The sequence below is a fragment of the Sarcophilus harrisii genome, chromosome 1, assembly GCF_902635505.1.
Source record: "Sarcophilus harrisii chromosome 1, mSarHar1.11, whole genome shotgun sequence".
In the NCBI taxonomy this organism is placed as follows: domain Eukaryota; kingdom Metazoa; phylum Chordata; class Mammalia; order Dasyuromorphia; family Dasyuridae; genus Sarcophilus; species Sarcophilus harrisii.
Window position 1 is genome coordinate 664425083 of NC_045426.1, and position 27528 is coordinate 664452610.

Consider the following 27528-nt stretch of genomic DNA (forward strand, 5'->3'; position numbering starts at 1 on the left):
TAAGATCTGAGAGAAATCAGGGTACAGTGACAGAGTTAACCAGAACCCTCCCAGATCTTGGCAGCTGCTGCCGTTTTCTCCTTCCACATCAGCATTGTACTATTGGCAGAGAAGCCCTTGCTGGGATCCAAGCACTCGGCTCAGCGCATTCATGTTGAGACATTGGCGTTGACACTCCTTGTTAGGACGTACTGTTATGAACTCAAAAGGCTTCCTGGGAAAGCAAATTCCAAAACATTTGTGGGAAAGACCAGTATGTTGATGTTTGCTTCTGGGGGCCAGCCAAGCACCTCTAGGCTAAGGAGCTGTAATACCACATTTGCCATTTCCCTAGAGAGGCCTCGGTACCAGGGTCTCCCTCATCTTGCTGAGCCCATACACCCTCTCCCCTACCTAGCCAGCCATTAGTCACTGGCACCTGTAGGCCCCCAGGCAGGAATGGGTTTGGCTGTCATGGGAATGAGAAGGTAGGGTCCACTGGGGACTGAAAGAGAATAAAAGCAGTTTTAGGATCACTACTGAGTCCTGGAAGATGACTTGCTCTGAAGAAATAAACTGTTATGTCTTTCTTTATTGTAGAATTCTGCAGAGCCCCAGAATCCCTTAAGTCTTAATTGTCTTATAGCTAAGGGGAGTTGCTATGAGAAGCTGAGTATCTGAGGATAAGAGATCCTGGGGGTTGGGAAATCTTCCTACACTGGGACTTGTGTACCATCTTAAGATGATCAGCTCACTTAAACTTAGGATATTAGTGAAAGAGAGTTCTCAGGTTCCCATCTCTACCTAATAATATCATATCCCATATGTGTATAAGGAGACATTGTTATCATACTGGAAAGAACACTGACCTGTTAATTTGGTGAGTTGAGTTGAAATACAGGAGAAAAAATGCTGAAATTGGAATCATAGGACCTGGATTCACATTCTAACTTTGCAGACTGTGATCTCAGGCAAGGGATTGAACTAGATGACTTCTAGAGTCCCTTTCAGTGATTCATTTATGATCCTGTGATCCCAAGAAAAAGATAATAAAAGTATTTTCCCTTTTACATAGTATAGATTCTAAGGGACCTTAGATAGCTTCCAGTCCAGCTCCCTCATTTTTTAAGCCTAGAATCTTTCTCTATTCTACCTTCCTGACCCTGTTTCACACCATTCCAACTCATTCTTTGCACTTTGGCCAAATTGAACTACTCTCCCATTTTATCCTGTCAAGTTCCTATATATCTGTGGAAATTCTTTTCTTCTTTCCAGACCCACCTAAGGTAGTAACTCTTCCATGAAAGAGTTCACTGAAACCTCTTGGCTGAAAAATCCTCTCCAAATTTTCCCATTGCATTTTGTCTCTTCTCAATACCTACCATGGTCAAGGATAATTAATAGCATGTAGGATAATTAATAGCTTGTATATATATGCACACACACACTCTCTCTCTCTCTCTCTCTCTCTCTCTCTCTCTCACTCTCTCTCAGATCATAAGCTCCTTGCTGACACCAAGGATTACCATTTTTTTTTTATCTCTGGCTTCACAGAGTCATGTATAATGAGTTCTTAGTAAATAGTGAATTAAATTGATTGTCCCTAGGACATAATGTTAGAAAATGGGGGAGCCAAGATTTAACCTAGACTTTCTGGCTCCAAATTCAGGGTTCCTTCCTCTATAATTTCCTTGCTGCTTAAACAACTAGTAAAGAATTGCACTGAAGCAATATAAAGAATAACTTCAGGGAGAAGTATGACTTGAAAGGAAGGTAAACTGGGCAGTGGTCAGCCCACATGCTCCCATTTCATCTGCTGGATATAGGGTCCTTCCTCCAATTCTTTAAACAATACAGTGGCCACTCTGGAGAGCTTAAGAGAAGACATGGACAAGAGTTATATAGGATAAGAAAGTATAGATGGATCATAGTCTGCATAGGAGAAGGGGCAAAGAAAAAGAAATATTTATGAGATCAAAGTTGTAAGCAGGCTCTGAAGTTGGCCTACCATGGTCTTGACCCTTCTCCCTTAATTCATGAAAGCTGTTCTGGTTACCAACTATTTGTAAAGACTTTGAACCTTGGGCCATACTCTGCCTGCTCATATCAGTCCTTTTGGCTTCTATTTGTTTACTTGGTTTCTGGTCCCATGGATGCACTGACAACTTTCCACCATCACCACCATCAAAACACATACACATACACACAAACACACATACACAGACTTTGTGTTTTGCTTCTCCACACCTGGTTTCTTGCCAAGCCCCTTCAACTTGCTGCCACAAATGAACTTGCATGACACTTGGAAAGTCACCCACCCTCTCGGTATATCAGTTTCTTCATCTGGAGAAGAGATAAAACTTTATTCACTTAAAGAGGCTATGGGTGATACAGAAGAAAGGGCAACAGCCTGGAAGTCAAAAGATCTGATTTGAAACCTCTCTCTAAAACTAGCTATATGACTGAGTAAGCCACTTCCTTCCCCTCATCCTCAGTTTTCTTATCTGTAAAACAGGAATAGGAATTGGATGATCACCAATCAATCAAAAAACATTTATTAAGTCCCAATTACATGCCAGACAGTGTACTAGGGCACTGAGGATACAAATTTTTTAAAAACCAACAACAAAAAAACCAGTGTCTGACCTCAAAAAACTTTCATTTTTAAAAAAAGTTTTTATTTTTTAAAGCTTTCATTCTACCAAAAGAATACAATTATGTTGATAGATTTGCAATTATATGTATAAAATGAGTATAAAGGATTTATGGGATGAGAGGAGGACTAATAATTAGAAAACTGTAAAATCCTTCAGAAAGAAATGTTCCTTGAACTAAGCCTTGAAAGGAGCCTAGAAGTAAAGACAGCGTTCATCCCAAACAGAGCACACAACCTATGCAAAGATGTGGAAATGGGAGATGGAGCATAGCCATGCATAGAATATAGGAGAACTACAATTGAACCACATCATAAAAGTAAATAAGGATTTTTTAAAAAGTGTCCAGAAGGAAGGAGGTAGTCATCAGTGTCAAATAATAGAGAAAAGTCAGAAAGGAAAAGGACTGAGAAAAGACTGGAATTTAACAGTAAGAAATCAATGATGACTTTGAAAAAGACATTTTCAATCAAATGGTAAAGATAGAGCCAGACTGCAAAGAGTTAAGAAGGAAGTGAGTTAAGAAAGTAGAGGTGAGAAGTTAGTTTTTCTAGGAGTTTGGCTGTGAAAGGAAAGACAATAAATTGAAAGGTTGGTGGGATCAAGGAACTTTTTTTTTAATTTCTAAAGAATAAGATCTGGGAACGTTTAATAGGCAAAAATAGGTAAGACAAGTATGAAAATTTTAAAAAAGAGAGCATGATCAAAGGTTCAAGGGATCAAAGGGACAAGCTCCTGGAGGAAATGGGAACAAAGACACAGGTAGAAGGGTTGACTTTGGCAAATAAATGCATTTTATCCTCTAAGCCTTAAGTAAAGGAACAGAGAGTGGAAGACAATATTAATGTGATCTGAATCAAAGGGAACTCATGATGAATGACTTCGGTGTTGTTGATGAAGTATAAGTTAAAGTTCTCTCCTGAAAAGAAGGAAAGGTGTGGAATCAGTGTTTGAAGAGAAAAGCAGCTCAAAATAGCTCCTCTAGTAAATGCCAGAGAGAGTTGTTAGGTAAGAGTAAGAGGAATGGTGGACAACCTTGAAGGCCATTGGAGGCTGAGAAAACCAGCTGTGCGATAGCCTCCAATGTCATTCAGAATCACAAGAACAGAATTGGACAAGTATTTATTAAGTGCCTAATATGTGCCAGATACCTGGTAAGAGAAAGCATCCAGAAGAGGGTGCACAGTGCTGAAGATACAAACTTACTTAATGAGGAATCAAGTATAAAAATATGTGGCCCAGATAGGAAGTGAATACATACATATGTACAAAGTAGTTAAATACAAGATGGTGTGGGAGGGAGGACTGTAGTAGTTGGGGGTAGGAGTAGTTAGGAAAAGACTTCGTTGCCGAAAGTGGTGCTTGAGCTGCATCTTAAAGGGAGAAAAGGATGCTGAATTGGAGGTAAGGAGGGAATGCATGCATTTCCAGGTGTGAGGGAGGCACAGAGAGAAGCTAATTTATCTGCATCATAGATCCTAGGAAGAGGAAAAGAAATGTCAAAAAAGACTGGGAAAATTGGCTGGGTTCAGATTGTGGAAGATTTTAAAAACTAAAAAGAGGCGTTTATATTTTATCCCAAAGGCATTAGAAAGTCACTAGAATTGATTTAAGTGGGACCAGAAACCAATTGCACTTGAGATTGAAGGTAGAGAAGTATAGATCCTAGTCTCTTCCCTGACCTTGAGTCAGTCAGTCTCTATCTGTTCATCTTTGTCATCTGCATAGAGATGGTTGTTAAATCTGTGGAAGCTGATGAAGATACTAAGAGAAGGTGTGTAGAAGTAGAAGAGATGTGAGCTCAGGGAAAGAATGTTGTAAAACACATGGGGTTATGACATGTATAATGAGCCAGCCAAAGAAACTAAGAAAGAGGTGTAGGAGGTGAGCCAGGAGAACAGTGGTACAAAAACCCAGAGAGGACAAATCATCCAAGAGGAGAAGGTATTTAACAATAACAACATTTACATGTGCCAGACACTATGCTGTTTTGTTTTGTTTTTTACAAATACTATCTTATTTGATCCTCATAACCACCCTATGAGGCAGGTATTATAATTAATTCGACTTTACATTTGGGGAAACTGAGGTAAGAAGAGGTTAAGGGATTTATTTTATTTTTTTTTAATTTAATAGCCCTTTATTTACAGGATATATACATGGGTAACTTCACAGCATCAACAATTGCCAAACCTCTTGTTCCAATTTTTCACCTCTTACCCCCCCACCCCCTCCCCTAAATGGCGAGGTTAAGGGATTTAACTAGTATGTATCTGAAACCAGATTTGAACTTGGATCTTCCTAATTCCAGGGCCAACCAATAATGTCAAATGCACAAGATAGATCACTAATAATGAGAACTGAGGGGAAACTCAGATCCATCAATTAAGAAATAATTGATAACTTGACATTATCAGTTGAGTAATGTCAGAAGTCAGATTGCAAAGTGTTGAGGAGTGAACGTGAGGGAGTGGAGACCATGAGTATAGATAACTTTTTTCAAGAAATTCTGCTAAGAAAGGGAAGAGAGAAAAAGGATGAGAGTTTGACTGCATGAGCAAACAGATTAGCATATGTAAAGCTTTGCAGACTTAAACACACTGTATAAATAATAGCTATTTGTATTATTATTGGAGCATAATGAAGATTTGTTTAAAATGAGGAAGACTTGGACATGCGTGAAGTCAGTAAGAAAGAGACCAGTTTTTAGAGAAAGGTTGAAAATTGGGTAGGGGCTGAAGTGTTTATATATTCAGTCTACTGGAGAAAATGGAGGGAATACCATGGTCAAGAGCACATATAGGAGGATGAGATAAAGCAGCTGATAGGAACAATTAAAGATTGGAGTTTAGATAAGGACACATGGGAAGATGCCAGTTCTGGTTAGGCTTTGTTCCTCATCAGCATCCAGATGAAATAAGGCTTCAGTTTGAGATCTTGCTAGTTATGGAGGTTTGAGAAATGGTTCATCTATTTATCCAGCTGTGCCCCAGTGACCAGCTCCAAAAAGTAAATAAATGATTATCCCTAGGTTTGTGGAGTAAAGTCTTTGGGAAAACTTTTTAATTCAAATATGATGTCTCTGACTTTGATTGACTTCATCTCTAGGAATTCCAATTTTTTCATCTATAAAATTAAATTAAACTAGTCAATCGCTAAAATCTTTTCTCATTTGAATATTCTAAGATTACTGGCTGTCCTGAAAAACTCACTGCAGCTTTCTGAGCCTAAAACATGAGTAATAACCCCAGCACGACCTTCCCCACAGAACCATTGGCAGAAAGGAATTTTGTGAATTGTTAAGAGCTATTATTATTATTGTGAGCTAAGTCAAAGATATACGAATAAGGAAAACTATTTTACAGATTTCAATAATAACCTACAGACTATTCTCCTCTACAGTAAACTTGGGGAAATTACCTTCTGTAATTAAGGGTCAGAAGATCATATCTAGTTCCTAGCATGAAACAATCCTGCTATCGTTAGTCGGGAGAACTGGTATGGAGCAGTAGAAAGAACCAGGATTTGGGCCCCTATCTTATGACCTTGGGCAAGTGATTTACTATCCCATAAGTTTCTTCATCTGTAAATTGAGTAAGCTGGACTAGATGATCTGCAAAGTTCTATCATCCAGCTGGAGAAAACCAGTTATATATGTTGGCAAAATTGTAGAGAAAACCTGCTTTAAGAGCCCTTGTTATATGTTCTTGTCTCACCCAGGGTCAGGCAAAGCCAGTGGTTGTAGAAAGGGGAAGCTTGAGGCAGTTGAAATTAAATAAACATTTACCTTCACATTCTTACCTCCATGTTGGCAAACTGAGGAGAGAGAAATATCCAGGCTCGAAGTCTTTTCAAGTAAATACAAATCCACACCAATTGTTGTTTATACTTGGAGTGTTAAGTACTATCAGTGATGTCCTGATGGTTTCTGAGTCTGGACTGACTCCTAGAACCTCACTTAATTTTTAGCTGATTCTAAAAAAGATCTTCCCAAGAGGTTCCAAAAATGAAACAGTCCCTCTAAGGAATTAGTATTACTGAATGTATTCAAGCAGAGGCTAGATGATCACTTTGCTGATTCTGTAGTGAGGGTTCAAAATTCAAATAAGGCTTAGAGTAATGGCATCCAACTTTCTTTCTTTGATACTTTGAGTTGGGGGGCAATGCATAAAAGAATTAACTACCGTGGCTAGAAACTGGAAACTGAATGCATGTCCATCAGTTGGAGAATGGCTCAATAAATTGTGGTATATGAATATTATGGAATATTACTGTTCTGTAAGAAATGACCAACAGGATGATTTCAGAAAGGCCTGGAGAGACTTACACGAACTGATGCTGAGTGAAATGAGCAGGACCAGGAGATCATTATATACTTCAACAATACTATATGATGACCAGTTCTGATGGACCAGGCCATCCTCAGCAACGAGATCAACCAAATCATTTCCAATGGAGCAGTAATGAACTGAACCAGCTATGCCCAGAGAAAGAACTCTGGGAGATGACTAAAAACCATTACATTGAATTCCCAATCCCTATATTTATGCCCACCTGCATTTTTGGATTTCCTTCACAAGCTAATTGTACAATGTTTCAGAGTCTGATTCTTTTTGTACAGCAAAATAACGTTTTGGTCAGGTATACTTATTGCGTATCTAATTTATATTTTAATGTACTTAACATCTACTGGTCATCCTGCCATCTGGGGGAGGGGGTGGGGGAGTAAGAGGTGAAAAATTGGAACAAGAAGTTTGGCAATTGTTAATACTGTAAAGTTACCCATGCATATATCCTGTAAATAAAAGGCTATTAAATTTAAAAAAAAAAAGAAAAGAAAAGCCTCTTTTAAAAAAAAAAAAAAAAAAAAAAAAAAAAAAAAAAAAAAGAATTAACTACCAAGAATTAACCACTAGTAATATTTTGAATAACGTGCCTCTTCTTCCACAAACAAGCTGTAGTTGGTTATACAGAGCTTTTCTTCCCCATAGAAAGCCAAGTCAATAAGCATTTACTAAGTGCCTATCTGTGCCAGGTATAATGCTAAATGCTAGGAATACAAAGAAAACGGGGAAAGACTTTGCTCTCAAGGGGCTCGTGGTCTAACAAGAGAGGCAAGATGAAACCAACTACACAATAAGACATGTAAAGGATAAATCAAGAGATAATCAACAAAATGAAGGCAAAAACATTAGGGGAGATTGGGACAGGTTTCTTGTGAAAGATCTGATTTTAACCAAGCCTTGAAGGATTCCAGGGAAGCCAAGAGCAGAGATGAAAAGGGAGAGAATTCCAGGCATAAGAATATTGAAAATAGCTGGTGTCCTGAAATGAGTTGTCTTCTTTGAGGGACAACAAGGAGGCCAGTGTCACTAGATTGCAGAATATGAGATAGGAGAAAAGGCAAAGTATAAACAGACCAAAAAGGTAGGAGAGGACTAGCTTGGGAAAGGCTTTGAATGCCAAACAGAGAATTCTGTATTTGATCTTCAAGGCAATAGACAGCCACTGCATTTTATTAAAGGGGGTTGACATAGACTTACACTATATATCACTAACAACTGGGTAGCAGATGGGCTAAAGTAAACAGACTGTTTCAGTAGTAAGGTTAGGGGTAACAAGGGCCTGTACCAGGATTATAGTAGTATATTGAAGGAAGGAGGTATGGGCAGGAGACGTTAGGAAGGTAAATAGACAATATTTAGCCACAAATTGGATATGGAGGGTTGAGAGAGAGTAAGGAAGATTACAATGAGGGTTAGAATAGTGGTACCCCTTGAAGAAGAGAATGTCTAAGAGGGAAAGATCCTAAGTTCCATTCTAGTCTTGATGACTTTATGATGTCAATAGAACATCTGTTCAAGATTCTAATTCACAGTTGTAGACTGGAGGTCCGGAGAGAGATTAAGGCTCAGTAAGTGATTTGAGAATCATTAGCATAGAAATGATTATTGAATCTGTGAGAGGTGATGGGATCATCATTTGAAAGAATATAAACAAAGCTAATCCATAAAGATAGCTACAGTTCATGTGATCCAGGAGAAATGTATCAGAAATGTGGAAGCAGTACTTCTGGAAGTGTGAGGAAACAGTTCTTACAAATCAGGAGGTGCAAGGAAGATCACCTGAAGAAGCTGCCATTGCACTGGGACCTTAAAAAAAGAGGTGGGATTTCCAGTGTGCTAAGGAGAGGTGGGGTAGTGTAATGTAAAGAGCACAGGCCTTGAAACCTGTTTGGCATCCAGCTTTAACTCTTAGTGGCTATCTGGTCTTAGTCACTTCATCTCTCTGACCTTTTCAGCTATAAAATGAGCTTACTTGTATCACGTCTATCATCGGGGACTGTTATGTAGAAAGTACTTTGCAAACTTCAAAGTACTTTGGAAATGTTTGATTCTGAAATGTTATGATCCTAGACAAGTTGCTTCATCCTGTTTGTTTCAGTTTCCTCATCTATAAAATGAGCTGGAGAAGGAAATAACCAACCACTCCAGTTTCTTTGCCAAGAAAACCCCAAATGGGGTTGTGAAGAGCTAGATATGACTGAGCAACAACAATAAATTACTATTAACAGGTGATGGGAAAGAGGGTATTCAAGACATAGAGGAGTGTGAGAATATGCAAAGGGAGAATAGGACATGAATATTGGGCTCTGTGGTCAGAGAAGTTTCCATTTGATGAGAGGATGTGGAGTGAATGGAGAGATTGTAGTATGAGATGCCATTGGGTAGAGAGGGTGACATCAGACTGTAGAGAACTTTAAATCCCAGGTAGAGGTATTTGATCTTGATTCAAGAAAAATTATAGAACTGCTGAAGATTTTTGAGCAAAAGCGCAGGCAGATCATATCTGTGCATCCAGAATATTCGGGCAAGAGTGTAAAGTACTGATCGGAGCTGGGCCATCAGGAAAGGAATGCCTTGTAAGAGGCTCCTGCATTAGATCAGCCAGGTGAAAAGGAGAGATTTTGCTAGGATGATGGCCCTCGAATTAGAAATAAGTAAACAGATAGAAGATGGAATCAGCAGAACTTCATAATTAATTGGAAATGAGCAGCAAATGATAGGGAATACTACCCCTAAGCTTAAAAGACTCACCTTCCTTTTTTGTCAAGAAAAAACAATCACTAGAATGACTAGAAGACAAGATGGTATTGACTGGGATTCTTTCCCTCCTTATCTTTGCTTCTTAGAGTTCTTAGATACCTTCTAGACTCAACTGAGGTGCTATCTTCTGCAAGAGATCTTTTCCTGACTCCCACCCCATTACTTTGTACTTATTTTGTAAAGATAATTTATTTATCTATGTATACATTCCATTTCTTCAAGAGAATATAACATGCTTGAGCACAGAAATTGTCTCAGTTCTTGTCTTTATGTTCCCAATGCCAAGTATATAGTATATGCTTAGTAAGTATTTGTTGAATTAACTTGGACGGGTGTAGGTCAGCAGTTCATCAGGTTTCCAAGACAGGACAAATGAGAGCAGACATAACCCACATAACTTTCAGTCAGTCAATAAATATTGATTTAAAAATATCTATTATGTACCACGAATTGGAACACCAAGAAAGGCAAAAAAACAGACTTTGCCTTTAAGGAGCTCCCAGATTAATGAGGGAATGAATATGCAAATAACTATATGCAAACAAAACTATAAACAGGCTAACTCAGAGATAATCCTCTAGAAGATAGCTTGGACTTAAAAAAAGCTAGAGGCAACAGCCAAGATGAGGAGGGAAAGCATTTTAGGCATGTGGAAAAGACAATGAAAATGATGCCCAATATATAAAGCTGGATAATCTTATTTGTGGGACACAAAGGCAGTACAGGGGATGGAGTACTGAGCCTAGAGTCAGGAAGATGTGAATTCAAATCCAGCCTCAGACACTTACTAGCTGTGTAACCCTGGGTGCGTCACAACCCTATTTGCCTCAGTTTCCTCAACTGTCAAATGAGCTGGAAAAAAAAAACACTCCATTATCTTTGCCAAGAAAACCCCAAATGAGATCACCAAGAGTTGGTCATGAGTGAAACAACTGAACTACAATAACAATTTGTGAAGCAGCCAGGAGACCATGGTCCTTGTCCCTGACCAGCATCTTTTTGTTCTATTTTTGGACTATATCTGGGATTTCATTGGTACAGAGAACTCCAGCTGAAGAAACTCTGCTTCTCTGGACCCTAACAGAGGTGTTCTATGACTCCGAACAGCCCAGATACTTCTCTAAGACTTAAGAAATCATTCAGGATCACACAACCTCTGTGTTTCAGAAAGGAACTTGAATCTAGCTCTTTCTGGCTCTGAACGTGACGTCACTTCTCTGTCTTCTCTATTTTGCAATAACAGTAACAATATTTGATAGTAATAGTAATATGTTATAATCGGCTCCCCCCATAATATTAATAAACACAACCTAATATCCAATTAGCCAACTGCCCAAGACGTAAGATAGATGTGATCTGGGACAATCTGAACTAGCTTTTAAGCTCAAGTCATCTTGTGAACTGCTTCAAGATGGGTTCCCCATCACAGGAGATGTATAGGCATAGGTTTTATTACAAGCTATTAGGGATGTGTTATAGAGGAGATTCCTGTTGAAGTTGTTGGTCTCGGGTCCTCAAACTTTTTAAATAGAGGGCCAGTTCACTGTCCATCAGACTGTTGGAGGGCCGGACTATAGTAAAAACAAAAACTTTTGTTTTGTGGGCCTTTAAATAATGAAACTTCATAGCCCTGGGTGAGGGGAATAACGTCCTCAGCTGCTGCATCTGGCCCGAGGGCTGTAGTTTGAGGACCCCTGGAGATGGATGCCCTGAAGTCCTTTCCAACTTGGCTATTCTAAGGGCTCTTTCATGAGTCAGATTTTAACTTAGTTTCTAGAAAAGAAAAATACACAGGACATGCCAAAGGACCCATGAGTCTGCCGAACGCTTCTGCTAGTGTTTCCCCAATACTCCAATCTTGCACTGGGGGTCTCAATAATCTCCCATGGCAGCTATTCTACAATAGTTTGTTATGCACAGAGCTTCACAATAGGAGCATTGTAACTTGTGGGTCTGATGTCATTCACAGTGAACTTACTTTCCACAAATAAAAACTCCAGAATTCTGTGAAACTCAGTTCCTCAGACTTCACTCCTCACCACCACCCCCTTTTCCTTCCCCTCCCCCACCCTGCCACTACTACAGATGCCAAATCCTCTACAATTCCCAGCCCACAGAGTGGTTTAATTTTTGCAGAGCAATAGGGCTGTCTTCACACTATTTGTCAGCTAATGACTATATTAAGAAAGCTGTTCCCCCGTAGTGAATCCCTCATGCTAGTGACTTTGGAGTTCTCATTACATCAGAGCTTTATTGGCATCTGATCAGTCTTATTTAAATTGTGTTAATTTGCCTCGTGACAGTTGTTCTATATTGGATCTGAGTGTAAGAAATGGGTACAATTAAGTCATTCCCAGCTGTAAGTAAGTTGCTAATTTTATTGTTGTGGAATGGAAATACTTGGTATTTAATGTCCTCAAGCCTACACACCTTCTGTACTCAGATATTATTCTACTAGGAATTAGTAGAATCATACCTCTGAGTTTATCTCCTCCCTTCTCCTATTCCCCATCCCCTTCCCTTCTTTCTCCTCTTCTATTCCTGCAATTCCAAGTAGCAGAATGAAATAGACCTCTTAATATCCTGTAGGTGTTGTATCAAAGATTGATCATACCAATAGATTCCTTTCAGTAAATGTTTGTTGAATAAATGACAGTAGTAGCTCCCATTTCTGTTCTGCAGGATACAAAGCATTTTCCTTATAATAGTCCTGAGCAGGGATACTCATCTCCATTTTACAAATGAAATAAGACCCAGAAAAGGACCACTGGATTTCTAAAGGCATATAACCATTAACCCAGAGCTTCTAACTCTTAGTTCAAGGTTCCTTTTGCTATACAGTTGCCTGTCATTTAGACAAGGGAATAGAAATCAGATTCAACTCTAGCTAATACTGATTTTTCTCCTACCTCAGTTTCTCCATTTGGATGCTCATAAGCTCTTTTGATGTAAACTTAAAGACTTAATAGCACTCAAAGGACCAAGTAGTGATGATTTAGTCCATTTTGTGGGAATCTAAGTTTCCGAGTGAGGAAGGGACTTGCTTAAGACCACCCAGCCTGGAAGTGGCAGATCTAAGGCTAGAAATCAGGTTTCTTAAGAACCCCAACTTCTGCCCCACCCACTCAATCCTGGTCATTTCCCAGTCTGTTTCCTTTATACCGGACTGGGTTGAAGGATTGAAGGAATGATACTTTATGAATGTGGTTTTCAAATTAATGAGGTGAAAGGGTGCTGAGGTCTTTTATCTTTACAACTTTGTTAGCTTTTTTATTACGCATACAGAGAATTTTAACTCACTGCCAAAACCAACATACTCCTTCTGGGAGAGAGCTCCCAAGGAGACAAAGTCAAAGCAGCTAAAACCTGGGAACATTAAGCCTAGGTGGGTGCTCAGTACACACATCAGTTCAATAAAGCAAACATTTGTTAAATACCTAATATGTGTCTTGTGCTGATGCTCAAGTTACAAAGATGAAAAATACTAATAATTCACATGGATGGGACACTTGATAAAGCATTTCCTCATCACATCCTTGTGAAGCAAGCATTGAGAAAGTCTTATTGTCCTCATTTTAAAGATGAGGAAACTAAGGCATGGCCAGGATAAGTGACTTACTGAAGGTCATCCAGCTAATATGGCATACAATATGGCTATAGAATCAGAGGACTACAATTGCAGTCCCACTGCAGGCATTACCTTAACACCCTTCAGCAAATCACAACCTCCAGGTCTCAGTGTGTTCATCTATAAAATAAGGTAATTGAACTAGATGGCTTCTGAGGCCCCTTCTAGCTCTAGAACAATAGGACCATGAACCTTTGGGGCAGCTAGGAAGTGCAGTGATTAGAGCATATGGCATAGAGTCAGGAAGACCTGAATTCAAATCCCGCCTCAGCTACTTACTAGCTGTGTGACCTATGTCAACTTCTGTCTGCCTTAGTTTCCTCAGTTGTAAAATAGAGTAATCATAGCATCCATCTTTCAAGGTTGTTGAGAATATAAAATGAGATAACAGTTGGTATAATGGCCAGCATTATTAAGAACAGTAGCTAACCAATAAATGTTTGTTTCCTTCCTTCTTTCCCTCCTTCCCTCTTTTCTAATAATTTCAAGATAAATGTTCTTACTGCACAACATGATAACTTAAAATCTACTTTGACCAATATTCAAGATGATAATAGCTAGAATATGACAAGTACTAAAGAAAGATCTAAGCAGAGTGCTCTAGAAAAATCTGAGGAGAGAAGAGATTGATGGAGGAAGTAAAGTCTGAGCTGGACCTTGAAAGAAAAGAAAGATTTCAAGCCACAAAAATAAGGAAGAAGTGCATTTTTCAAATTACTTTGTCTTTACTTCCCTCTGTCTTAACCCTGCAATAGAATATAAGCTCTTTATGGGTAAGGTCTATTGTTTGTTTTGTTTATATATCTCTAGTAGCTAGTACAGTGCCTTGAATAGAGTAGGCACTTTAAAAATGTTTTGAATTGAACTGAATTCCAGGTATGGAGAATGATCTGGACAAATGGCCAGAGGTAGGGAAATAGTTAACTGACCTAGTAGTTTCATATGATTGGAACATAGAATACATAAAGGGAATAATGTGCAATGAAGCTAGAAAGATAAGCCAGAGCCAAATTATGAAGGACCGTGGAAGACTTGTATGTTGACCTCTGACAGTACGGGAGTAAGTGAAGGCTTTACAATTCAGTAAATTGTATGGACAGGCTTGTGCATTAGGAAAATGGGTGAAACATTAACTAGGCAAAGAAGAGACCTCTATCTAGCAAAGGCCATGAAAATAATCCAGGTGAGAAAAGATCATAGACTAAATGTAAAGCAATGTAAGGAGAGACAGGGGTAAAGAAGAAATAGCCTGGGAAGATAGGTGTGGCAGTTTTTTGTGAATCATTAGACATGGGGGTTAAGGGGAAAGTCAAAGATGATATGTACTGAGTGTCTCCTACGCACCATGAATAAGATAGAAGAACAGGAGACCCAAGATAAAAAGAAACCTCTTTCCAAAAGGAACCCTACTCACCTATGGCAAACATAGAAAAGGAGCCAACAAGTGAGACAGATGGTCAGGACTCTGTTTTTTTAGAGGAGGAGGTCCAAGTGACCAGGGATGAGCAGAAGACTTCCTGGACAAAAGGTGCCAAGGTAGACCCTGAAGGATGGCCAGGATTCAGTGAGCAGAGAAAGGAAATTCTAGCTAGAAGGAAAAGCAAAAGTTTAGGTATGGGATATGGGAGTTTGATTCAGAGAATAAATGTTTAACCTGGAGAAAAAGGACTTAAAGAGGCAAATGATGGTTATCAAAAGTGGAAGAGGGAACAGCTTTAGGATTTTAAGATCATCAGTTTAGAGCTGTGAAAGGCCTCATGAGGCATTGCATTTGTTCTGCTTAGCCCCAAAGGGTAGAACTGGGGGTAGTAGTTGAAAGTCGCATAGGGAAAAGCTTCCTTACAAACAAGCTTCCCAAAAGTATCAGGGGCAGCAGAAGAAAGTCCTGGATTCCCTATCATTAAAAATATAGCTGCAAAAAGACTGCTAAATATATCATAGAAAGGATTCTTCTTCAATTCAGGTTAGGCCCAGTGGCAATAGAGATCCTTCTAATTCTGGAATTCTCTTGTAGCTTGTATAATCTGGCTCTTTCTCCAAGAAACAAGCAGGCCACTTTGGCCATTCAGAGTTCTAGGGGATAAATCAGAGAGGCTGAGATAGCTGATAGCTTTAAAAAAAAAAAAAAAAAGCTTAGATTCCCCCTTCCTCCCCGAAGTGCTTGTGTTCTTCCCACTCTCTGAGACTAATATTGATTAACTTTTATGATGTTTATCTTAAAGATCCTGGGAAAATAAATGAATAAGCATCCCCACACACTCACCTTAAGGCCTACTCCTTCTTGTTCTATCTTAGGTTCTGAGGGGAACAAGCTCAGGCTCAGACTCAGACTTACCTCAGTTCCTATGCAGCATTGATCCCCCCAAATTCTCATCCAATTGAAGAATGACTGTGACAGAAAAGTGACTGAGAAAGCCACTAAGGCTTTCTAAGCATGGGAGTAACATGGTCAAACTTAAGGATAGGATTGAACCCTAGAATAAGGATAAGAAAATTGACTTCCTAACTGCCTTTGTAAAGGTAGATGAGAAACATTGCATATACTTTCAGTCATTTGATCTATTGGTTAGTTTTAATGAAACTACTTTTTCTTCTTTCTTCTCTAATGCAAGGGTTGTCCACTGTGTAGGACAGGGGATGAGTGAATACTCATCTCAGTTTTTGCTGACCAGAAGTTCACTTCTTTCTTCTCAGGGTATTAGTGCTGCCCTGGGTCTGAAGTGCCTGCATACTGTATACTGCATACTCTCTATACTCCATACTGTAATACCCTCCTGACCTTCTAAATTTTCAAGGTCAAAAGTTTCTATCTCCTTCACCTACAAGGGAAAAGAACAAAGAAAGACCTTGGACTGAGTAAGGCCCAATGCCCTCAAAGGGGAGATGACACCTGGCCTCTTCCCTTAAAGCACTGACCTTCTTACATAGTCATCTGGTCAAAACCAGCAACAGACTATCTACAGATACTCACAGTACTTAGTACTTCCCTTCCCATCTTTGCAGCTCTTCCAGAAAGAGGTTCCCAATCTTACTATGTGGAAAATCAACATCTAAGATACTCAGTATATTTGCCAGACCCTCATTGTACTGAGTTGTCACGAGGGTCACAAAAGGCAAGAAGGCAGGGAAGAACATAGCTTCCAACTTCAAGAAACATATATTAAGCAATTACTGTGTACAGAAGATTATGGTTATGACTTGCGGAATATATATATAAGTTTTGAATTGAACTGAATTCCAGGTATGAAGAATGACCTGGACAAATGGCCAGAGGTAGGGAAATAGTTAACTGACCTAGTAGTTTCATATGATTGGAACATAGAATACATAAAGGGAATAATGTGCAATGAAGCTAGAAAGATAAGCCGGAGCCAAATTATGAAGGACCGTGGAAGACTTGTATGTTGATCTCTGACAGTAAGGGAGTAAGTGAAGGCTTTACAATTCAGTAAATTGTATGGACAGGCTTGTGCATTAGGAAAATGGGTGAAACATTAACTAGTATATATAAGTATATATATATATATACATATATATATATATATGTATATATAAGTATATATAAGACATACTACCTACCTTCATAGCTCCCATTGTCCATCGATACACAGCATTGTATACTCAGTCACTAGTCGTGTTCAGGAGAGCATTCAGAAATAACGTAATATAGAAAGACCTCCTGGCCCTCCTCCTAAAGAGAATGGCCCTTAAGCTGAGCTTTGGAGAAAGAGCTAGGAATTCCAAAGGCATATGTGAAGAGGGAGAGCATTGCAGTCGTGGAGGATAGTCTTTGCTAAACCTTAGTCAGCTTAGTCAGACTTGGAGTGTTGTGTCCTGAGAGCACCCAGTAGGCCCAAGTGACCAGAGCACAGAGTGCTAGAAATGATACTCCATCAGTCTGGAAGGCTAAGGTGAAGCTGGATTGCAAGAATGGCTTTAAAAACCAAACAAACCAAATTTTACTTTCTCCAAAGGATCTGGGGAGCCACTGAAGCTTTTTAAGCTTAAGGAATGACGTGGTCAAACTTAAGGATAGAGTTGAACCCTAGAATAAGAATAAGAAAATTCACTTTGTAGAGGTAGGAGATGAGAAGTTTGAAACATTGCATATACTTTGTCATTTGCTCTGTTGGTAGTTTTAATGAAACTACTTTTTCTTCTTCTTTAATGCAAAGGATGTCCACTGTGTAGGACAGGAGAAAAGGGACCTGTTGAGAAATAAATATATAAAGTTTCCCTTTTGGTAAGAGATAAGAGTTCAGTTTAAAAAAAAATTCTTTTTTTAAAAAGAGAGGAGTAAGATGGATTGGAGAGGGATGAGACTGGATCCAAGGAGATCAATTTAGAGGTTATTGTAGTAGTTCATCTGAGAATGACGGCCTGGACTAGGTTATGCCCTTCTTGCCTTTTATGACAATTCGGAGTTACAGAATTTCAGAGCTAAGAAGGAAACAGATGAAAGTGATATTGATGAAGCTAAATAGATGAAGCTGTAAAAACAGCTAATTCATTCTAGGGAAAAAGTGAAGGTAAAAAAAAAAAAAAAAAAAAAGTCAAGAATGACTCCTGGGTTGCAAACCTGGGTGACTAGAAAAATCGTGGTTCTCTGAATGGAAATCCAGAAATTAGGAATTGATTCATTCATAAAGATAATAAATTGTTTCTTGAACATATTGAGTATGATGTGCTTCCAGATGGTTTATACACCCAGGACTAAAGCTGATGAGAGGGATAAGAATTCTCTAAGCAGATTTTTAGAGAGAGAATCATCTGGATTCACATCCTTCTTCAGTCCTGTAGTAACTGCATAACCTTGGACAAATCACAACTTTTCTAAATGTCAACTTCTGTAAAATGGAAATAATAGCCTCTACTTACTAGTGTAGCAAAGACCCAAAGAGATAACTTCTAAAGTGTATTGCAAACCTTCAAGTATTATATAAATATCAGCTGCTATTCTTATTTGGGAGTCTTCTGCCTAAGAGACTAGTTGAATCTATAGGAATAGATCAAATTGTCAAGATAGAGAATGGGAAGAAAAAATAAATACAAAGTAGACCAGGGCAGAGTTCTTAAATTCACAGATAAGAGATGGAATGTGATGATACTTGTATGAAAGACAATGACAGAGCAGTGTCATGAAAACCTAGGGAAGAGAGAGTGACACTTCAGACAAGAGGATGTGGACTGAAGAAAGGCCATCCGATTTGGCAAAAAAGAGCTCATGGGTCACCTGAAGAGAGACCTTTGGTCTCTTATCAGCACACTCCTTGTCCTTGCTGCTACTGTCTGATTCTCTTGGAAGCTCTAGGCACCTGGTCCTTGAAACAGTATCCTCAGCTCTAAATTCAGGCAGTATGCTAGAGGTTCTTCATTCTGTGTTCCGAGGGCATCTTTAGCTCTGATATTCTATTAGACAAGCCATTCCAAACCAACCCCTGATTTTCTACATCCTATATCCTATGGTCTCTGACTATTTTGATAATCTGTGTGCGTTACAGATAGAAGAAAGCATAGCACACAGATTATCAAAATAGTCAGGGACCATAGGATATAGGAGTCTATAATTAGATATGTGAGCTCCACAGTACAGAGGCTAGGATAAGAAACATTTTTGTGGATTTGTAAGCTCCTTGTCCCTGGAAATATTCAAACTCGATTGGCATAGGACCAGGGTTCTGTATAGGGGATTCTGGCCTGGAACCAGATGACCTCCCATCCCTGTAAGCCCTGAGATTCTGTAAATTTTAGTATTCTTTAATTATAGAATTAGCCACAATTTGCTATGCCCTAAGGATAGTTCTTTGTGATGGGAAATAGTAGCCAACCTCTGTGAGTCAAAAATAAAGCACTTTGAATATAATAGTTTGCAAAGCATTTTATGTAGAACAGGTAGGTACTATTATTATGCTCCCTTTACAGATGAGAATACTGAGGCAGACAGGTTAAGTGACTTGCTCAAGCTCATACAGCTAGTATACATTTGAGACAGGATTTAAACTCATATTCCTGTATCTATTTAAATAATGATACTTTATGTTTGACTATTTGATATTAGAGATGAGGAACCACTAAGTTTTTTAAATGAAAGATGGTATGGTCGACCTGTACTTTAGAAAAAATACATTGGTAGCTAAGTGGAAGATAAATGGAGTGAGGAAAGAAAGTTATTACAATAATCAGGGTGAGAGGTGAGAGAACCTTAATTAGGGTAATGGGTATGTAAGTGGGGAGGAGGGCTTATACAAGAGATGTTGTCAAGGGAGAAACAAGATTTAGCAGTTTATTTATTTGGTAGAAGAATGAGAATAAGGAGTGAAGGATGAAACTGGTGTGAACGGGATTCAGGAGAATGATCATCTCAGCAGTAAAAGCAACATAAAAAAGAGGAGAAAGAGAAGTTCTCTGTTGGACATGCTGAATTTATGATGCTTAAAAGGCCTTCTGAATGGAGATGTCCAAAAGGGCCATAATGATAGACTAGAAACTGGGGCTAAATATAAAAATCTGAAAAAAATCTTTGAGGAATGATCACTTAACTCACCTAGGGCCACAGTCAATAAATGACAGAGATGGAGATTGAGTACAGGCCCCTTCTGGCTCTCAACCCACTGTTCTATCCACTGTACCACCCTACCTTCTTCATAATTAGCTACCCTCCCCTCACTCGGCTTCCCTCTCTCCTTGGGGTCTCCAGGCTTCGCCAGCCATCCCGAAGTTATCAGCAATGCCTCAAACAGATAACCTAGGTAAGGTCCTGATACCACTGAGAATATCCTTTGACAAAAGGGTCTGCTACCTCTGTATGGAGTTGCCTTTGTTTCCTTCCCTCCAGAAAACGCTTGACTCAGCCTGAAACCTGTCCACCCACTTGGAAGACTGGGCCAGCCTTTGTTCTATACCACAAAACAGAGAAAATGAGTCCACCCCTGCCCCAGAGCCCTCCAGTGAAAGGGAAAGCTTTGTGGAGGGGCAAGTTCAGCTCATTCACAGGAATTTACCGGTAGTTTGTGACAGTGTAAACATCACTGCCTGGGAGCCTGATAACTTAGGCTTTAATCCTACCATTTACTCTCTGAATCACCTTAGGCACAACCTCCCCCCCCCCCCCCCCCCCCCTCCGTGGAGCCTCCAGTGCCTTCATCTGTAAAGGAGGAAGTTCTTTGAAGTGATCTGTGAGCTCCCTTTCAGCTCCAAATTCTAGGATGCTGCTAAATGGGAGCCGTTTCTTAAAGGCTCTTTCTTCCCCCCACTCTCCTAATCCCATCCCACTGTGGATTTTTTCAAACATATGCACTCCAAGGAATAAGACAAGTCCTTTTGCAGATTTTTCTGCTTAGTTTATTATACATTATATGTAACTATATACTATACATACACATATGTATATACATATACATATGTTCTTATACACACACAGTCAGGCCTTCCTCATCTGCTTTTCAGCGGGGCAGCCCTGCCTTTGCTCCCTCCCAACCGTCAGCTCCTTGCTCTCCTACGGCAGCACATCTCTTCTGGGAGAACTTCTGGGAGCCCACCCTAGCTCTGGGCTCTGTTTGCCAAAAGTCAGGCCCTAGGAGCTGCAGCCTAGAGACCATGAGACCCTCCACAAGTTTGCAGGCTTCCTCCAATGCCTCCTCTCCAAGTCCCCCAGGATTGCCACAGTAATGACTGAATAATTTTCTACTTAGTGAGTAGATTTTTTTAGTTAGCTATTTTGCACCTAGCTTGATGATTTCAGTTTGTGCCTATATTTCTTGTGATTATATCATAAGCAGGGTGTGTTAACAATGTGATTTACATTTCTAGAAAGTGAGCAGTAAGGTTGGCACCTCAACAAATATTTACTAAATGCCTACTGTGTGCATACCTACTATTGTGCTGGACTTCAGAAGGATATAAATAGAAATGAAGCATTCCTCTTGGAGCTTAGTCAGGTCAGGGCTGAGAAGACACATACATGAATAGCACAAATTAGAATATGAGAAATACAAGCAAGGTACTTGAGATCTGATGAGGGTGAGGTCACTTTCAATTGAGGGAGAGATGGTCCTGGGTTCAGATCCTAGATCTACCACTAACTACTTCTGTGATTAGAATTAGAAGAGACCTCAAAGTTCATTGAGTCAAAACTCTAATATTACAAGGCACAAAGAGTTTAAGTGACTTTGTTTTTATAATTTATAAACAACCAAAGAATATAAATAATTTTCAGATGAAGAAATCAGAACTTATCTACAGCTATATGAAAAAATACTCTAAATCACTATTAGAGAAATCCAAATTAAAACAATTCTGAGGTACTACTTCACATCTATCAGATTGGCTAATATGGCAAAAAAAGAAAATGACAAATGTTGGAAGGAAGGTAGGAAAACTGAGATACAATGAACTGGTGGCATTATAAACTTGATTCAACCATCCTGAAAAATAATTTGGAACTCTGCCCCAAGAGGCTGCAAAAACTGTATATACTCGTTAACACTGAAGTACTATTTCTAGATCTGGATCCCTAAAAAAAAAGTTTGTTTTTTTTTTTTAAAGGAAAGGGACTTATATGTTCAAAAAATAAAGTAGCAGCTTTTCTTGTACTGGCAAGGAATGTGAAATTGAGGAAATGCCCATCAATTGGGGAATGACTGAACAAGTTGTGGTATGTGATTGTGATGAAATATAATTGGACTATAAGAAATGATAAGCATTTTGACTTCAGAAAAAGATGAAAAAATTTAAATGAATTGATACGGAGTGAAGTGAGCTGAACCTGGACAACACAGTAATAGCAATATTATATGGTGATCAATCAATCAATACTTTTTTTTTTTCCTTTATTTTTCTTGGGCTTTTTTATTGTTTGGCTTGTGTTTTCCTTCACAACATGACTAATATGCAAATATATTTTGCATGATTACATATATAATCTAAAAAGGGGAAGGGGCTTAAAACATCAAGTATCAAAGCTGAAAGGTGTAATAATAATAATAATATGTTCCTGGTATGGAAATCATAGTAGGCAAAAGCACTGGGGCAGGAGGTCAGAATCATCTGGTTTGGCTTAAAGGGTAGAGTTAAGATTAGGATAATTGGAAATAAGGTTGAATACCTTTGCAGCCAGATCAGGGAAAGCTCTGAAATCCTAGGCTAAAACTTGAGCCAAAAACTTGAGCCAAGCTGAGCAATAGGGACCTATGGAAGGGATCTCTGCAGCACTGACACAGAAAAACTAGTTGTGTTTTGAGCTGGCAATTTGAGAGCATGTAGTATAGGATGGCCTGGAAGTTTGGCCCTGGGAAGAGAGTTTGAAAGTGGCTGCAATTTGAGTGACAGCTAATGAAGTCATCAGACTAGCTCCAAATTTTAAAAATCCCAAACAATAGGACATCTTCCCACTTGTATGTTCTTTGGGATGTTTTTTGAGGATAAAGTCTTCACCTTTAAGAAGCACATATAGTATTGTCATTTATCTTAAGCAAGTTAGCAATGTCCCTAGGATTGTGCTGCAGGATTCTATCTGTGTGCACACGGTGACTGCAAGGCAGCTCAGAAAGACCCAGTCTTTCACTCCTTTGGTGGTTGTGTGATCTCCACCCCCTACATTATATGCTATTTTAGTTCTTGATGGATTGGAGGTTTGCATCCTAATCTTCTGCTTACTAGAAGCCTGACCTCAGGCAGGGCATTTAAGCAATGTAAAATATGTCAAATACAGTGTTAGCCTAGATGATCTCCAAGGTTCTTTCTGACTCTGGAGCCTTTTAATTTATGATCCTATCAAAGGATAGAAGAGGGCCTTTGGTTTAAAGGACTTAGAGAAGAAATGTGACATGAAATTTAGCCAATAGTTACAACTGTTTTCATTTCTATAACACTTTACAGTTTACAAAGATAAATACTAAGGGTAGTTAGTTCAGTGTCATTTTACAGATGAGGCAAATGAGGTCCAGAGAAGTGAATTGATTTACCTTACAAGGTAACACAAGCATTAAGAGGCAGAATTAGGATTTTAACCCGAGTTATTCTTGGATTCCAAGTCCAAGACTGTTTTTAGTAATACCCAACTTGCCCCAGAGGCTAAGGAGCTGGGGGATTTTGACCTCTGTATGTGGTAGTTCTGGTTAAAAACTCCAAAGTGGGAACTGAGTGGAGTGCAAGGTTTGACTTACTACACGGATACTGGTAGCTTTGTCCTGGCTGAATACAATGGGGTTTTCTTCTTTGAGCAACTACCAAATTGCCATTGTCATGATTCTTTAAAGTCTCTTGCAGTTGAGCCATGGGTGGAGAGGTAATACAAATAACTGAAATGGGCCCACAAACAAGAGAATGTCTATAGGCCTTGAGTCTGTGCCTATAAGCATAGTTTAACATAGATCTACTTTTGGAGTATTTAAAAGTTTACTTTGAATGTGTAAATGAGATAATGTTTTTAAAGTACTCAGCACAGTTCTAGCACCAAATAGGCACTTAAATCTTTTCTTCCTACCTACTTCCCTCCTTCCCTCTCTCCCTCCCTCCCTTCCTTCCTTCCTTCTTTTCTTCTTTCCTTCTTACCTTACCTCCTTCTTTGCTTGGTTGCTTCCTTCCTTCTTTCTTCCCACCTACCTACCTACTTCCCTACCTGGACCAGAAAACCCAAAAACTTTCTAAAGATTTTGATAAGAAAGAACTTTAGAACACAGAAAATAAAAGGTGAAGGGTACAACGTCATCATTATTTAATAATCCTAACAAAGGTACATTATTATAATTAATGATTAGCAGTATTACTTTATCCTTTTCAATCTGCAGCATCCCTGGAGGCTGTAGTTTTAATGTTGTCCTGGAATAGGAAAACTGAGGATCAGAGAGAGGAATGACTTGCTCATTCACACAACTAGGGAGAAATAAAACTTGATTCAGCTTGATCTTCTGATCCCTGATCTCTCCCTGAATATTCCGCACTTTTATTAGTTAGTTGAACAGAGGCATAGATGCCATGCTTATTGAATTTACAGATGACATTAAATTGGAGAGGATTGATAGGATTCTGGGGGTCAGTTCATACCTGAAAAGATCTTGACAGAATTGCATAATAATGTTGACTGAACCTATCAAGATGAAATTTGATAGAGTTTAATTAAAGTTCTACATTTATATGAGGGAGACATGAATAGAAGATAGTTTCTTTGAAAAAAATCTGGGGACTTTAGTGGACTACAAACAGCATGACATAATCCAAAAAAGCAGTCATTATCCTAAATTGCATCTGGAATGGCCATGTCAAGGAGGAAAGAGGACGTAGTTCTTTTTATTCTGCCCTGGTTAGGTCACATCTGTCCGCAACATGTCCATTCTGACTGCCACATTTTAGGATATAATACATAGACAAGTTTGAAACCTATCCAAAAAAAAAGGCGACCAGTACTTGTGAGTGAGCTGGAGAACATGCCATCCAAGGATCAGACTTAGGAAACCAAGGGATCTTTAGCCTGGAGAAAGAGAGAATGGTGGCTATCTTCAAGTGTTGGAGAGGCAAAAAGTAAAACTATGATCAATGGGGATAGTTAAGCAAGTTAGGCTTGAAAACTAGGAAACTAGGGCTGTTCACAAAAGTGGAGGAGTGAAACTGCCAAGGAATTCCCCAAGGAGCTGGTAGATTTTCCCCTTCATTGGAAGTCTTCCAAGAGAGTTGCTATAGCCATTTGTTGAAGATATCATAGAATTCTTATCCAAGTATAGGTTGGACTCTTGACTGCCAAGGTCCCTTCCAACGCTCAAATTTAGAAATTATATATGGTATGATCCCTCTGAGGTGCTTTCTTAGCATAGATTTTTCTGGAATGCTCTATAGATTCTCTTCATCATTGCTTTGTTGTCTACAGAAGTTCTGGACAGTTTTCTAGTGTAATTATCTTAATCATTATATTCAGTTTTTTTTTTTTTTTTATTTGTCACATTCTAAGACCCTTCAATTTTTTTTGCTTTGTCCACATGTTTAAGACCTAGGTTCTTAAGTTATTTTTATGTCTTTTGTCTTCAAGGTCGATTCCTTTGGTCTATAATAAATTCATATACTAATTTAATATTCTTCCCTTCTGCCAGACTTTTCTCTGTTCCAATGTTTTTTGTGGTAAGATCTTTAATATTAAGCACAACTTCTATTTTTTTAGAAATCTCTATCATGGATTCAATTTCTAATATTCTGAGCTATCTTCATTGCTAATTTATTCCTTTATAAATTTTATCTGCAATACCTCCCCTCTTTGATTCTTCTTGGTAGAAGATTTCACTCTGGATAGAGTAATTGATCATGGGACTTAAAGCCAAAAGAAAAGTTAATAGACTTTCTGGGTCAAGGATTCTCAAACATTTTTGTGTCATGGACTTGTTGGACAGTCTGGTGAAATCTATGGATAGTTTTTAATCTATGGATAAACTATGGATAAGTTTTTAAATGCATACAATAAAATATACACATATATGTGTGTGTATACATGTATATGTATTAAAATTTGTGTATCCAAATATATTTTTTTAATTTAATAGCCTTTTATTTACAGGATATATACATGGGTAACTTTACAGCATTAACAATTGCCAAACCTCTTGTTCCAATTTTTCACCTCTTACCCCCACCCCCACCCCCTCCCCTAGATGGCAGGATGACCAGTAGATGTTAAATATATTAAAATATAAATTAGATTGTGTATCCAAATATTAAAAACAAGTCACAGACCCTAGATTGAGAACCCTTAATCTAGTCTAACTCTTTTTTTTTTTTCAAATGAACAAACCTAACCCCAAAACATTGACTCTTCAAATACACAAAATTGCTTAGCGACAAATAGAAAATCAAAACCAAGGTCTTCTGACTATGAATTTAACATTCTTTTCATTGTACCCTGCTTTTGGGGAAAGACCACGGGATTGAATTAGTCAAATTTAGAGTTAGAGGAAGAACCTGTTCTGCCCCCAAAAGGGAACTGGTATAGGGATGTTGGGGAGGGAGAAATAGAGTTGGGAAAGTAGATGGAGACTAAACTGTAGAGAGCCTTGAATGACAGACAAAGCAAATGTTATTTGAATGTGAGACCTCAGAGGCATAATAGGAAGCCAAAGCAAATATAGGCCCATGCAAATATTGAACTTTGTGTGCTTATGGGTACAGCTGCTATGAAGCAAGCTAAAAAGCTGATCAGTACTGATGGTGTGGGGGACAAAGGTGGTAATTGTCTGAAAGAGCTTTGGCTTTGACCCAAAGGCACTCAATCCACCTGGCATCTACTGTCATCCAAAACCTAAAAGAAGGGGGACAAGCTGGCACAAAGCCATTCCTCTGAAGCCCAGTTCTGCCACTGGGGGAGGTAAATAATTAACTTGTGCTTCCTCTAATGCCACTATTGCTGCATATGGTCCAGGAATCCTCAAAACAAAATAAGCAATTGACTGGAATTGGAGGACTTGTTGATAACATTTTATTGTATAATAAATTAAACCCATAGAGAGCCCTCTCATGAGTAAGCAGAACAGCTTGTACTTTCATGGCAACAGGTTCTCTGCCCTACATATCCTTCTTCCTGCTGGGAATATCTGCTGCCCTGTGATTGGAGCAGACTGGGAGCTTCCTGGAGCAAGGAAAGTCTTGTCTTGTAGGCATTGTTCTTTTGAATTTTTTATTTTTCACCACAAAACAGTGAGTGAGAGAAACAATAAAACATCACAAAGATAGAAGGGACCTTAGAACACAAAATTTCCTAGCCCTACATGACCTAATTGCAATGACAATGACAGTGATGGTGGGCTGATATTTATATAGCAATTGTACTGTTACAAAGCACTTTCACATCCATTGATTTGACTACTCTAACATCCTATATTTCTTTGTGTTTTAAATCCTCTTCTAATATTTCTAACAATAATTTGCATTTATGTAGAGGTGTAAGATTTACAACATGCTCTCTTATTGCAATGCTTTGAAATATTTACAAATGCCTATTCTACAAACAAGGAATCTGAGATGTGAGAAGACTGAAGACTCCAAGATATTAACTGACTTGCCTAGGACCACATAATCAACTTGCATTTATTAAGTCCATTCTAAGTGACAGGCTTTATGCAAAGTGCTTGGATTTGCAAAGAAAAACAAACAAGCAATCCCTGCCCTTAAGAAGTACACTAACTAG

At 38.8% G+C, this 27528-nt stretch overlaps 1 protein-coding gene across 7 annotated transcripts in view; it reads left to right on the top strand.

Moving 5' to 3' along the window:
- GNG7 (G protein subunit gamma 7) overlaps positions 1-27528 on the top strand; it is a 359526-nt gene that overhangs the window by 277531 nt on the left and 54467 nt on the right. Inside the window, exon 1 of one of the 7 annotated variants that reach the window (XM_031948085.1) lies at positions 3805-4577. The exons of 4 other annotated variants lie outside the window; for them this stretch is intronic. The gene's annotated coding sequence lies outside the window, so the exon portion shown is untranslated. 2 more of the 7 variants (XM_031948087.1, XM_031948084.1) reach the window with 2 other exon arrangements.